The sequence below is a fragment of the Chiloscyllium plagiosum genome, unplaced genomic scaffold, assembly GCF_037043375.1.
Source record: "Chiloscyllium plagiosum isolate Xiang-an unplaced genomic scaffold, Cpla_swu_hap1 HiC_scaffold_19, whole genome shotgun sequence".
NCBI classification, from domain to species: domain Eukaryota; kingdom Metazoa; phylum Chordata; class Chondrichthyes; order Orectolobiformes; family Hemiscylliidae; genus Chiloscyllium; species Chiloscyllium plagiosum.
The window spans coordinates 37,347,641-37,360,132 of record NW_028270157.1 but is presented as its reverse complement, the minus strand read 5'-3'; the positions used below and the strand labels follow the sequence as shown (position 1 = coordinate 37,360,132).

General features: G+C 43.4%; 1 protein-coding gene across 2 annotated transcripts in view; it reads right to left on the bottom strand.

Moving 5' to 3' along the window:
- The window catches only part of immp2l (inner mitochondrial membrane peptidase subunit 2), a 532,661-nt gene extending 531,767 nt beyond the window's left edge, over nt 1–894 (bottom strand). Inside the window, exon 1 of one of the 2 annotated variants that reach the window (XM_043709514.2) lies at nt 756–894. The gene's annotated coding sequence lies outside the window, so the exon portion shown is untranslated. The remainder of the gene's footprint in view (nt 1–755) is intronic. The other variant, XM_043709513.2, reaches the window with a different exon arrangement.
- Nucleotides 895–12,492: the final 11,598 nt, after the last annotated feature.

The window sequence follows — 12,492 nt, the reverse complement described above, 5'->3', positions numbered from 1 at the left end:
ATGCTGCATTCTACTTGTAACTGTACAATCTATTAGAATGAGATTGTTTTAAAGTTTTTATTTTTGTATATGGTATTCGCATATTATCTCGATCTTAACTTTTTCTGCAGGTGTTGATGCAGAGATGATAAGAAAAATAAAAGACTGAAAGTTTAGATATTGGGTTTAACACAAATATAATTTAATCAGCAGAAACACAATGTCATATACACTATTGCTCCCAATTTTTCAACTGACCCAAAACTAATAAAAGCCCACAGATATTGCTGAAGCACAGACCTGTCATATTGTCACTATTGGGAGAGGGTGGGGAAATAGAAACTAATTGAAGCGTTGATAGAGGGAAGGGGGAGGAGCTGAAATGCGGATTCAGTTCCGCGGAAATAAAAGCAAAATACTGCGGAATTTTGGAAATGTGAGATAAATGGAAAAACTGGAGAAACTCAGCAGGTCTGGCAGCATCTGCAGGCAGAGAGGGAATTAATTAATGTTTGGAGTGTGGGTCAGATGCTGTCAGATGCTGTCCGAGCTCCCCCCCGCGCGCCCCCATTCCCCAGCTGAAGCAGCTGCTCTCGAGCAGCAGATAGTGTGAGGACCAACGGCCGCTTCTCAGCGTTGGCCCGAGCTCGGGCCGGAGCCTCGCCGCCTCCAGGAACCCAGTCCGTCAGAGGCTGCAGCATCACAAACAGGCGGCCCCCTCCCAGTAACACCCAGAGACAACTTCTAAACCAATCTTTTCCGGAGCCGCTAGTTACCGTTTGTTCACCGAGTCCCGAGTCCGACACAGGGCCCCGGGAAACCCCGCGCACCGCACGGTGCCGTCACTTCCTCCAGACCGGATCGGACCGGCCTGGCGCCGAGCCCTGCGGCTCCTCCGGGACCCGGAGTCCAACATTCAGCCCCCACCCCCACCGAGAGACCGGGCCCTGCGCCTCTTCCGGGACCCGGAGACAGGGCCGTGCGCCTCTCTCCCCCTCCCCCCCCGGCACACGGAGACCAACATTCACCCCCCGCCGCCGCCGCCAGTGGGAGACCGATCCCGGACCCAACGACACCATCCGAGACACCGGGCCTTGCGCGTCACCCACGACCAGGATTCCCCACCCAACCCCGAGAGTCTGTCTGCCCCCCATTACACTTCTGAAACATTACTCTCCACAGATGATGCCAGGCCCTGTTGAATATTTACACATTCATTCGATTTTAGTTCAGATTCCCAGAATCTGTTGCATTTTGCTTTTTCTCCCCCTCCCTGGAGTTGGACTACTTAGCAACGATTGTGAAATGTTACGACTGGGACAGCGATAATCCCAATGAACAAGCTGCTGGTGGAAGTTGTGAGGTGCTCTTAGGATAACACTCAGATATACTATTGGCTTGGCTATGAGGTGACTGGCTGTGCAGTGTCAAATGGTAAATGACATGACTATGACAAGGCAGGAGTCATAGTAGCATTTCTATGTCAAACATCCATTCCCTCTTCTTTCAAAATATTTGCATGTATTATCATTCACATTGTGAGTTATCCACATTACCTGTTATGCAGACAGCTATTCTCATGCATTAGCAGTTCTCATCTCTCTCTGAAGATGCATTGTATTTGTAGTTTTTAAATTGTGCAGGTCTCTTAATGTTCATCTTTGTAACATGTCTTCACCTACAGTTTTAATCTCAAATTAGAGTTGCCATTGTACCTTTTGTTTAATTTCTATTGTTGGAGAGGTGTGAACCTCTGGGACTGATGGTTGATCTGTGCTCAGTACAGATGACGATTTAACAACTTCCAGATTGATTTTCCACTGGTAGAAGCCAGTTTCTCCAGTTGTCTGTAAGCGTCCAAGGACAATACCTATGGTCATTCTCTTCCAACCATATATGATCAAGATGACTGTTACTCTATATAGATCCAGTTACCACTTGAGTTGTCTCTTAGTGCTCATGCCTTGCTTTCTTTTATTTCATATTGATGTTGCCACTCACACCTGTTACTGCTTAAGGTTTCAATAGCTTTTTGCTATTCAAAGAGTAGTTTGGATAAGGTACGACATTAGGCTTTGAACTGAATAAATTTCCATGCATTTCTCCAATTTGCAATATGTCACAGAATATTGTGCCACGAACTGCAGAACAAGCCTAGAGAAGTAAAATCATGTACGTTAGGATGTCTTCCTGAAGAATATTATTTTAAGCAGATAACAGTGTAAGATCAATTCAGCATCTGCCAAGTAGAGCTCCAGCTGCCAAAAAGGCCAGACTAGAAGGCAGAATCAAATAACTAGAAAAGAAGATCGAGTCAAGCAAGTAACAACTTCTACAGAATAGATTAACAGTATAGGAGTAGTGAAACATCCTGGATAGCTGAGAATAGTCACTAACCCAAAGAATTGAACTAAAGTTTAGAAGAGACCTCATTACACCTTGCCAATCATTGAAGGAATTTTGCTACACGTTTCTTTGTAAAAGTCTTCACAATCCTAGAAGTAAAGGATGGTTACTGGCAAGAGAAGCTCACTGAAAGCAGCAGTTTACTAACTACATTCTGGACAATGATCAAGAGATAGCTAATTGCACGCACCATTTGGCATTTCTGCGACTCCAGAAAGGGTCAACAAAGAAAGCATAAGATGGTTAACAATCTTCCTGGAGTAGAAATTATCGTGGATGATCAGATAGTTTTTTGGGTGCAGAGACACATTACAAGAAGCCGTTTCTGACAATGATCTGCAGTGCAATTAACAATGTCTGAAGTTGAGTGCATACATCATGTACTGAGAGCAAAAGGTCTTCACTGAGATCCTGGAAAACTGAGAGCTTCAGCGATGCAGCAACCAACAGACTTAGAAGCAAGGCAATGATTTGGTTTTGTCATCTACTTCGCAAAATTCTTGCTCAACTTGTCATCAGACTGTGAACCGTTATATCAACTCTCTGCAAAGAATGCATAGTGGTATTAGGCACAGAGCAAGAGCAATGATCACAGAAATCAAGCAACTAATGTTGACAGCATCAGTGCTGAAATATTATGAAATTAATGATAAGATTACCTTTCAGTATGGCACCAGTGAGTCAGGAGCTGGAACAACCTTAATGCAACAATAAAAACTATGCTAAGAGTGAGAAAGAGTGCCTGTGAAAATATTTGTTGATACCTTCTTGGAAGGGACAAAGTTTAGTCCAACCACAGACTATTTCAAAACATTTTCCTCAAATCACTACTGTCTTTTCCAAAACATCTGCAGTAAATATTAGGCAAAAGTGAGGACTGCAGATGCTAGAAATCAGAGTCTAGATTAGACTGGTGCTGGAAAAGCGCAGCAGGTCAGGCAGCATCCGAGGAGCAGGAAAATTGACGTTTTGGGCAAAAGCCCTTCATCAGGCCCTGATGAAGGGCTTTTGCCCGATACGTCGATTTTCCTGCTCCTCGGATGCTGCCTAACCTGCTGTGCTTGTCCAACACCACTCTAATCTAGACACACCACTCTAATCTAGACTGCAATAAATATTGATCTGGTTACAGATATATTATCCAGCCACGAAACCCAAGCAAGGGAAATAATGTAGATTGCTGGCAGACTGTTAAGAGCAACATTCCATATAAAGAAAGTTGAGGGTTGTATATGTGAAATCTTCCAGATCAAACTTGATGCAGCAGTTCAAATGCTCTAGAAGCTATCAACCCAGCAGAATTTTGAATTTGATGAACAAGTGCCTTGCTGAAATCAAGTAAATTACCCATCAAGATGGAACTCTCTCAAGGCTACAAGAACTAGTCATGAAATAATGGTCACAAGAGTGTACTGGATGTTTAAAGATGAATTGACAACCCAAGCTGTACATAGAAACAGTGTCATTTTCCCTAAACATTTGATAGAAGAGATAATAAAGTAAATCCATTCCGAGGGATAGAGTTGAGTCCAAGGAAGGCAAGAGAAGTGTTTTATTGGTCAAACATGAGAAATGGAATCTAGGACAAAATCACCCAATGAAGTGTTTGTAATGAGTACCAATATAAGCAAGTTAGCTACTGAATATTACATCCTGGATAGATCATGGATGAAGCTTTGGAACCTTTTCACTCTCACAAGAACTTGTCTGATAAGTGTAGACCACTATTAGAATCACAGGGCAAAATGTTACAGAGGTCTGAGTGATGTGGGCTATGTTGAGATGTGTGGGAGAATCGAATGAAACTTTCAGCAAGGTCCATCTCAATCAAGAACATTTTGTGCTTTTCACAGGTGGACTGGCAAGATTCTTGCTTGGCAGCAGCAAGTTACCAATTAATGGGGATTAACACCTTGTTGTCAGCCCATCTTGCCTGATTAATATTCTGCTTGCAATCTTCTGAAACTTGGCCGACAAACAAAATGTCATGGAAACCTTCAGTATACCTGGTGAAATCACCTTGCTGTTTGCTTCGAAGAACCTTCGTATTGGATGTCAGGGCATTCTCCAGTAAGAACTGGCCACATGCACTCTAAATTCACGGACATTGGCATCTGACATGTCAGCCTCTAAGAACCTTACAGCACAGCTCTGAGACATTGACAGGATTAATTTACATTTTAATGTGGCACTTTGTGTCACAACTATTTTTGCAATGCTGTAGCAAGGACATTGTGTTAGAGGGACACATAGCCAGCTCAGGGACTCGATCGGATTGCATCTTGAGGATGTTTGTTTGCTGTCATTGCAGACTGTCATTCTGAGCCTATCTGGATGCTTAGAGCATCCCTAACTTGCCTTGTTCGGAATTGCTCCCTTAGCCAGAGATAGCAGGCTCATATTACAGCGGTCTTTCCTTGTGCTGACGCAATGGAAGGAAGCTTGTTATGGTTGTGAGCAGGCTTCAGTCAAGTCAAAGAAGATAAATCAAGCAGAGCTTCAGGTACTAGTCAAGGGACTTGGACACCATCAGTCAACTGATCAGGACTTTCTCCTCATAAGGTGTGAAGAGCTGAACGTTGGGCAGCCCACAACCTGTCTTGACTCATTGTGCCATACTGTGAGCTCTCCATATTAGTTGAGAGGTCTGAAAGTGAGTTCTTAACAACTATTTACCTCAAGCCAATATTTAATGGTCAATATAAACGTGGGGTTCCTATGGTCCTCCAAGATCAATCTTCTTGACAACAGCGTGAATAGGACCCTAGTCACCTTCTCACCATGTAAGCTTGACACTGGCAAATAAAACTACTCTGTGTGATAACGAGTACCTTGATCAAATCATCACTCATTGTATGTCGTAAAAACTCATGGTAGGCACTATGTACATAACATTTTCCCCTAAAAGGTGTTTCAAACATTTGAACAACAGGTGAAGCTAGCTGTCTTGAGCTGTTACAATGCAGGAAATCCCCATGAGTGGTGGTTTACTCTAAAAATGGGTTGTTGTTTATCAAGCCAAAAAGACATTTTGCCCACCACACAAATGATATCTGTCCAGTGGCAATCGTTACCTATGTGTTGTACAACATATTGACCAAACATTTAATACAGTACGTATTACAGAGAACACTGCTTTCCCCACTCTGGACATATACTTTTTTTTGTGTAATGTCTTCCAAAGCATTTACATCCTGAATTTTGTCCATAATATGTTTGCCCTTTCGGCCAGGAATGTACTTCAACACTGTCTTTTCTGTTATGAAAGGGTTCTAGCTGCTCATTCAGGCCCTCAGTTTTTCTGCATGTGTCAATCACCTTCCTGAGAATAATTTTTTTCCTTCTCATTGGACATGATCTCAGTGGAATCTTTTATGCCGAAGTCAATTCTGTTTAAAATTAAATGAATTTGTAGTTGTCCCACCCCAAGCTCTTCAACCATTATTGAGCAAAGCTCCAAGACTGAAGAGGATCCAGCCTCTGCACTGATTTGACAGGATAGCCCAGACTGAGCATAGCCAGCCCCAGATTAATGTGTCTCCACAGTATGACGTACCTGTAATCCCCAGAATAGTTGCAGTTGACTTGCAGGACTGATTATGTCCTAATCCCTCAACTGCAAGGACAACAATCTTCAATAGGACCAAGTGCCTACTGATGGTGGTCAATCCTCCGTCATGTGATTAGATGACCCCTTTGCCCCAATATGATGTCACCACTGACTGACAATAGTTTGACCTCACTAAGGTCTGCTCCTCTTATGGGTTTCTGAAATGGTAATTTGCTTGAAGCATATGTAAGTAACAATTCTGACTCAAATTAAATCATTGACTAGATCCTCCCAAACAGCGTAAGAACCCTGACTATTATTAAGCAAAACTCCAAGAATGACCAGGTCTTTTAAAGGGGGATTATAGCCCAGTGATATTATTGCCAGACAATTAATCCAGGGACTCAGGTAATGTCTGGGTTTGAATCCCACCATGTCAGATGGTGGAATTTGAATTCAGCATAACTTGAATTTAAGAAACTAATAAGGACCATTGTCAGAAAAACCTACCTGTTATCTATGTCCTTTAAGGAAGGAAATCTGCTATCCTGACCTTGTTCCAGACCCACCAGCAAAGTGGTTAACTCTTAACTGCTCTCTGAAATGGCCTAGAAAGCCAGTCAGTCGTAATAATCATAAGTAAGTCTCAAAACATAAATGAAAGTGGATGGTTCACCTAGATATTGACCTAGGTATTGGTAATGACAATGACAAAGCTGTTGACCCTGCCAAGCCATCCTAATAAACATCTGGAGGCTAGTGCCAAAATTAGGAGAACTGTGTCACAACTAGTAAAGCAAAATAACCTGACATAGATTCACACTTTACAATATCCCAGAATTTATCATTGTCCCACTGGCAGAACAGGTGCAGCACAGTGGTTTGCAGTCAGGAAGCAGCTGTGCTGGGAGTTATCAACGTTGACTGGTATTGTAGACACTTTCCGTTTCTCGCTAATTAAATCTTGTATGCAGGGCTTGAGTAATTGACATGTTTACTCATGGTATCATGGGAAGAGAACAGTGACCACTCAGCACAAATAGACCATGACCTCTCTGCCAAGCTACAGGGTTTCACAGGTTATATAGGATTACAGATCACTGACTTAATTACAGAACAATGCATGTCTAACAACATTAGGCAGTCATGTAGCACATTATTTGCAGAAGTTAGTACCAGATAAGCCATGGCACAGTTCTAACAGCTCCCATATAAAGAGAGAGGAACTTATCAGTGGGTGAGGAGATACAGCAGAAAGGTCAGCAAAAGAATTCTCATAAACAACTTGTTAGAAAACAACTCAGCTAAAAATGGTTCCCTCTGAAGACAGCCCAATCTGGGTCCTAAAAATCGTTTCCAAAATCCCTCCATTTTTACAATCAAAAGAGCAGGTCAGGAGCTTTGGCAAAACGGGGAGTATAGCCAGAGTCAGGGGGATTGCCTGGTGAAGGAGGCTTGGAATCAGGTAGGTAGCCCTCAGAATCAGAGTGGTCAAGCCCAATGGGTTCTACTTCATGGCAGGGCCGTTCAGGAAGGGGAGTCTTGGCAAAGTGTGAAGTCAGTGGGACAGAAGGCAGCAGTAGTGAGCTGAAATGCATGCACCACTGCTTAAAAAAAATAATTAGGACAGTGAGAAGTATAAAAGCAACAACAAGGACAAAAAGCCCTTGTAGGAGACCGCTGCCCCAGGAGCCTATCCAACTCCAAAAAAGATTTGTTACTGCAGTATAAGGACATATATACGAATCAGATGGGGAGGACTAATGCTATTGTACATGAAGTATTCATAAGGAATGCTGCTCCGATAAAACAACACCTCTGTCGGCTTAATTGTTTCAAAGCCAACCTAGTCCAGATGGAGGTGAAGGCCATGCTCAACGAGGACATCATCAAATCAAGCCAGAGCGAGTGGAGTTTGCCGATCACCTTAGTTCCCAAACCTGACAGGACTCGATGATTCTGTGTGGATTATCAGAAGGTCAATGCCCTTACAAAGTCAGAGTCATATCGAATTCCTAGATTGGAGGACTGTATCAAGAAGGTAGGATAAGCCAATTACATCACCAAGTTGGAATTAATGTGTGATTACTGGCAGGTACCTTTACCAGAGTAGGCAAAAGAAATTTCTGTGTTTGTAACCCCAAATGGGCTATATCAGTTTAAAGTGATGCCCTTTGGAATAAAGATCACACCTGCCACATTCCAAAGACTCATAAACAGAGCTGTGGCTAGGTTAACAAACTGCATAATCTATTTGGACAAGGTAGTGATCTTTAGTAAGTCCTAGAAAGATCACATGGTACCGTTGGCAGAGCTCTTGGAATGACTACAAGAAGCAAAACTGGTGATAAATAAAACGGAATTTGCGAAAACAGAGGTGACATTCTTGGGACATAACATTGGTCATGGAAGGTTGACCCCACGGAATGCAAAGATGAAGGCCATTGAGGAATTTCCATGACCAACCTCAAAGAAAGAGGTGCTTCGATTCTTAGGACTCAGCGATTCTATGGGAAGTTTGTTCCAAACTTCAGTAGTACAGTGGCACCGTTAACCGATTTGCTGAAGAAGTTTCGGTGGACAGAACAATGTCAGGAGGCATTCGACCATTTGAAAGCCATATTAACCATCGAACCAGTTTCAGCTACACCCAGCTTTTCAAAAGCTTTTAATGTTACCATCGATGCTAGTGACATAGGAGTTAGAAGTGTAATCCTCCAGGAAGATGATGATGGGATTGAACTGCCTGTTGGTTACTTTTTGAAGATCAACATCCACCAGAGGAAATACTCCACAATCGAAAAGGAACTATTGAGTTTGGTACTGGCCTTATAACATTTTAATGTGTATGCCACGAACAATGTGTCGGAGATGGTTGTATACACAGATCACAATCTGCTTAGAATGCTTTAAAGACAAAAATATGAGACAATTTCATTGGAGTCCTATAGACTTTTAATTTAAAAATCATACATGTTGCAGGTTGGAAGAATGTAATCACAGATGCATTATAGCAGATTTAACTGATAGATTTTAGATGAACTTTATCTTTACTAAACGCTATGCATACACAGGTATATGAGAAGAGGTTAAGGTGAACTTACATTAAACTTATCTGTATGCTAGGGTAATGTGTTTTAAAAGTAGACAAAAAAAAGCCGTCTTTTCATTATGATGGTTCATTTTTTCTAAAGTGGGATATGTTATGAATATGTGGGTGTACTTTACCTTTAAGAGAGTTAAAAGCAGCAGAACTACTTGACAGAACCAATTGTTCTGAAAAGAAGTATAATGTACCATTTGGTCGAACAACTCAATTAGCTGGCTGCTGGAAACAACAAAATAGATTTGAGTTAGGCCAATCAGTTTAAATGATACCCTGAAAAATACCAAACTCCAATCCAGTTTGAATTTAGTATATTGACAGTCTTGAAAGCCAATGGCACAATCCGATGCTTTGGGAGTGTAAGACCAGGGAAATTTGAACAGTTGAGAGGAGAACCGCCAAGCCCAGCATGTAAAAAGACTGCCCGAAAAATAGCTCTCTTAAAAGGTATCTTTATCAATCAGTAACTTGTGAAGCAGAAGCCCTAAGAAGAAGAAAAGAAGACTGGAATTCAGAGAAAACGAAGGCTGCCTGATTTTGAGATAAGAAGTTTTGTTTTGTAAACTGTAATCAGAAGTTTTATCAGACTAACATTGGAGAAAGCAAGGTAACAGGTTAAAATAAGGAATTGTAAATAGTTGTTAGTTAATTATTCTCTTTTATACCTTAAAAAATAAAGTTGTTAAATTTTACTTTAACTAGTTCTTGGCCTAGCGAATTTTCACAGATCACTGCACAGGATAAATCTTATCTGTGTTGCTGATTTTAAATTAAGCAGGAAAATTTACCCTGTGTCGTAACAGCACCGATGGCAGAACAGCTTCCTGCTTCATTATGTGGTGGGCTGGAGAGTACTAGGCCTGCATGATTAGATATGCCCACAGTGAATGCCCGTCCAGACCTATGCGCACCTTTCAGCAAGTAGTAAGGGGTCTTCGTAGGAGAGGTGTCCCAGGGGACTGGACAGTAAAGGTCACCTCCACGGATGAGGGGAGGTAGCACTCGCAAAATCCTTTCTGCCCGTGACAACAATCTGAACTGACAAGATCTTCCCAGGGTTGAGTGGTGCAAAATGCTGAGGCAGTTACTGTAACCCGGTTACCATGGGTACCAAGTCCTTGGGATGCCATGGGGCCTTGACAATAAGTGAGATGTAGGGAGCAGAGGCAGGATCATGGCGAAGCAGCAGTGTCTGCTTATCAGTGAGCAGAACCTCCACAGCTATTGCTTCAGGGCTAATGAAGTAAAGACCAATCAACGTTAGTGTAGAGGGCAAAGTGAGGTAGGGATCGGCAAGAGTAGAGTAGGGTGACCCCGGTTCACGTGTGAAAGACGCAGTACAGTGAAATACATGTAAGAAATTACCTGTCAGAACGATCCAGCACAGGGAAGAGATTGTGGGAGATAAAGGGGCATGCAGTAAAAGGAAAGGAAAAGGTCAGGAAAGGTGCTCATAGGTCTGGACAGGCATGACCAACTGTAGGCAGACTGAACAGAGGAAGACAAGGGTGGTCATGGCAGCCTGCAACAGAGAGTAGTGGGAATCAGGGATTTCTAGGGTGAGACCCTGTGGAGAGCAATGAATAAAAGCATTCCATTTACAAAGAGTTTGGAGGCCCAGGAAGGCCACCAAACAGGACAAGAAAATTATAGCCTTGTCAGGGACCATAATGCTAAAGGGCATTGGATTAGAAAGCGGTTCAACCATAGGCACTTCAGAGATACCCACAGTGTGGACAGTATCAGAACTGAGGGGAAGGTTCTCTGAGGGAGGTGCAGACAAATGTGTGGCCCTGGAGTCTACGAAAACTGAAATGAGATGACCCCCTCCCAACTCCACACCCATCATAGGATTTTCAGACAGGGAGTGGGAAAGGTGTATCGAGGCAGCCTTGGGCATTAGGGGCACAGGGAAATGGGGCATTTGCAGTAAAGGTGACCTGTTGAGGCTGCCCCTGTGAAGGAGTATGGTATTGCTGGGAAAGTAAGGGTAGTGCACAGGTGGAAGCTTTCAATGATGCTGACCAACGATACCGCTCCCGGTGACCCAGTTTGCCACATGCCCTAGATCTGTCTGCACTTTTGTCCCAATGCCATTGTCCCTGGCCGTGGCTCTGCCCCTGATTCCACACTTGCATGAGCCAAGGGTATGCCTCCTTTTCCTTTTTATAATCAAACAGACCCTGTTGATCCAAATTGCTGAGAGTGGTGAGTGCATCTCCCCACGTGACCATCTGCAGGTTAGGTTGTGGGATTTGTAAACATGTGCATGTCGGCGCAGCACATAATTTACAAGGGTCTGTACCACCAGTTTACCATTCTCTGACAAGGGGATGCCTGAGAAGACTCCCATATAACTGGGGGCGGATTTGTTAGCCTTGTGCAGGCAACAGGTAACCTCTCTAAAGTCAGCCTGTTGTCGTGCGGTGGCCATGATGGCATTTTTAATGCTATTCCCAAGCCAGTCAGAGCGTGCGCCCACATTAGGCCACTGCTCAGTGGAAATTCAATAGAGCTTTTTACGGTTACCCAGTGAGTCCTGTATGCTAACTGCAGCAAAGTCTGGATGTCCTGTGGTAAACAATTGTAGATGCCACAAATTTGTAATAGCCAATTAAAGAACAGTATCGGACATTTTAGTGGATCGGAGGATCCTGGAGCATGCCTCGAACCTCAGCATAGGTCCAAAGCTTGTCAAGAGGCACGGTGCCCATCATAATGTGGAGGTGCTGGTTAGCTTCTGGGGCTTCAAGGAGCCAGACACATTGCAAGTAACCCTCGCGTTGGAAGTGGAATCACCTTCCGTCTGATCTGAGTGTCCCACCACTGAGGCGCTCCGTGAACCTGGTTGCTCACCTCCACCCCCAACCCACACCCCCCACCCAAGTGGAAAACTGCCCAGGTATGTTTTGAACACTAAAAACATGACAAATCCAATTGGCCAAATACCACTCCATATACATTTGATAATCAGTAAAATGATCGAAGATGTCATGAAGCCACCTGCTCACTGATGCCCTGTTTTCATTAAACAAGGGCCTCTTGGATCCTGACCTTATTATGGTTTTGATTCAAAAATGGACAAGTAAGCTGAATTCTTGAGGTGAGATCAGGTGATCAGCTGAGATCAGGTGCCCATGAGAACCAACCGAGGGGGCTTTTGTGGGAGAATTTGCATAGACTCCATAACTGAAAAGGGGTTTGCCGAGGATGTGGTACTCAACAGGAGGAAGAGCAACCAATTGAGGCCACCAATGAGAGGCAACTGAGGAGGATTGTGGGAGAAGTTGTGATAGCCACCACAATTTCCACACCGTAGGGAATTGAATCGAATCGAATCTAACTACTAGTTTCAAGCCTTATCTTGATCGGGAGCAGGAACCTGAGAGGCTGGACGGAGGACACAGCAACTGGAGCAGGCAAAAACTCGAGCATGGGGCATTTTGTGCAT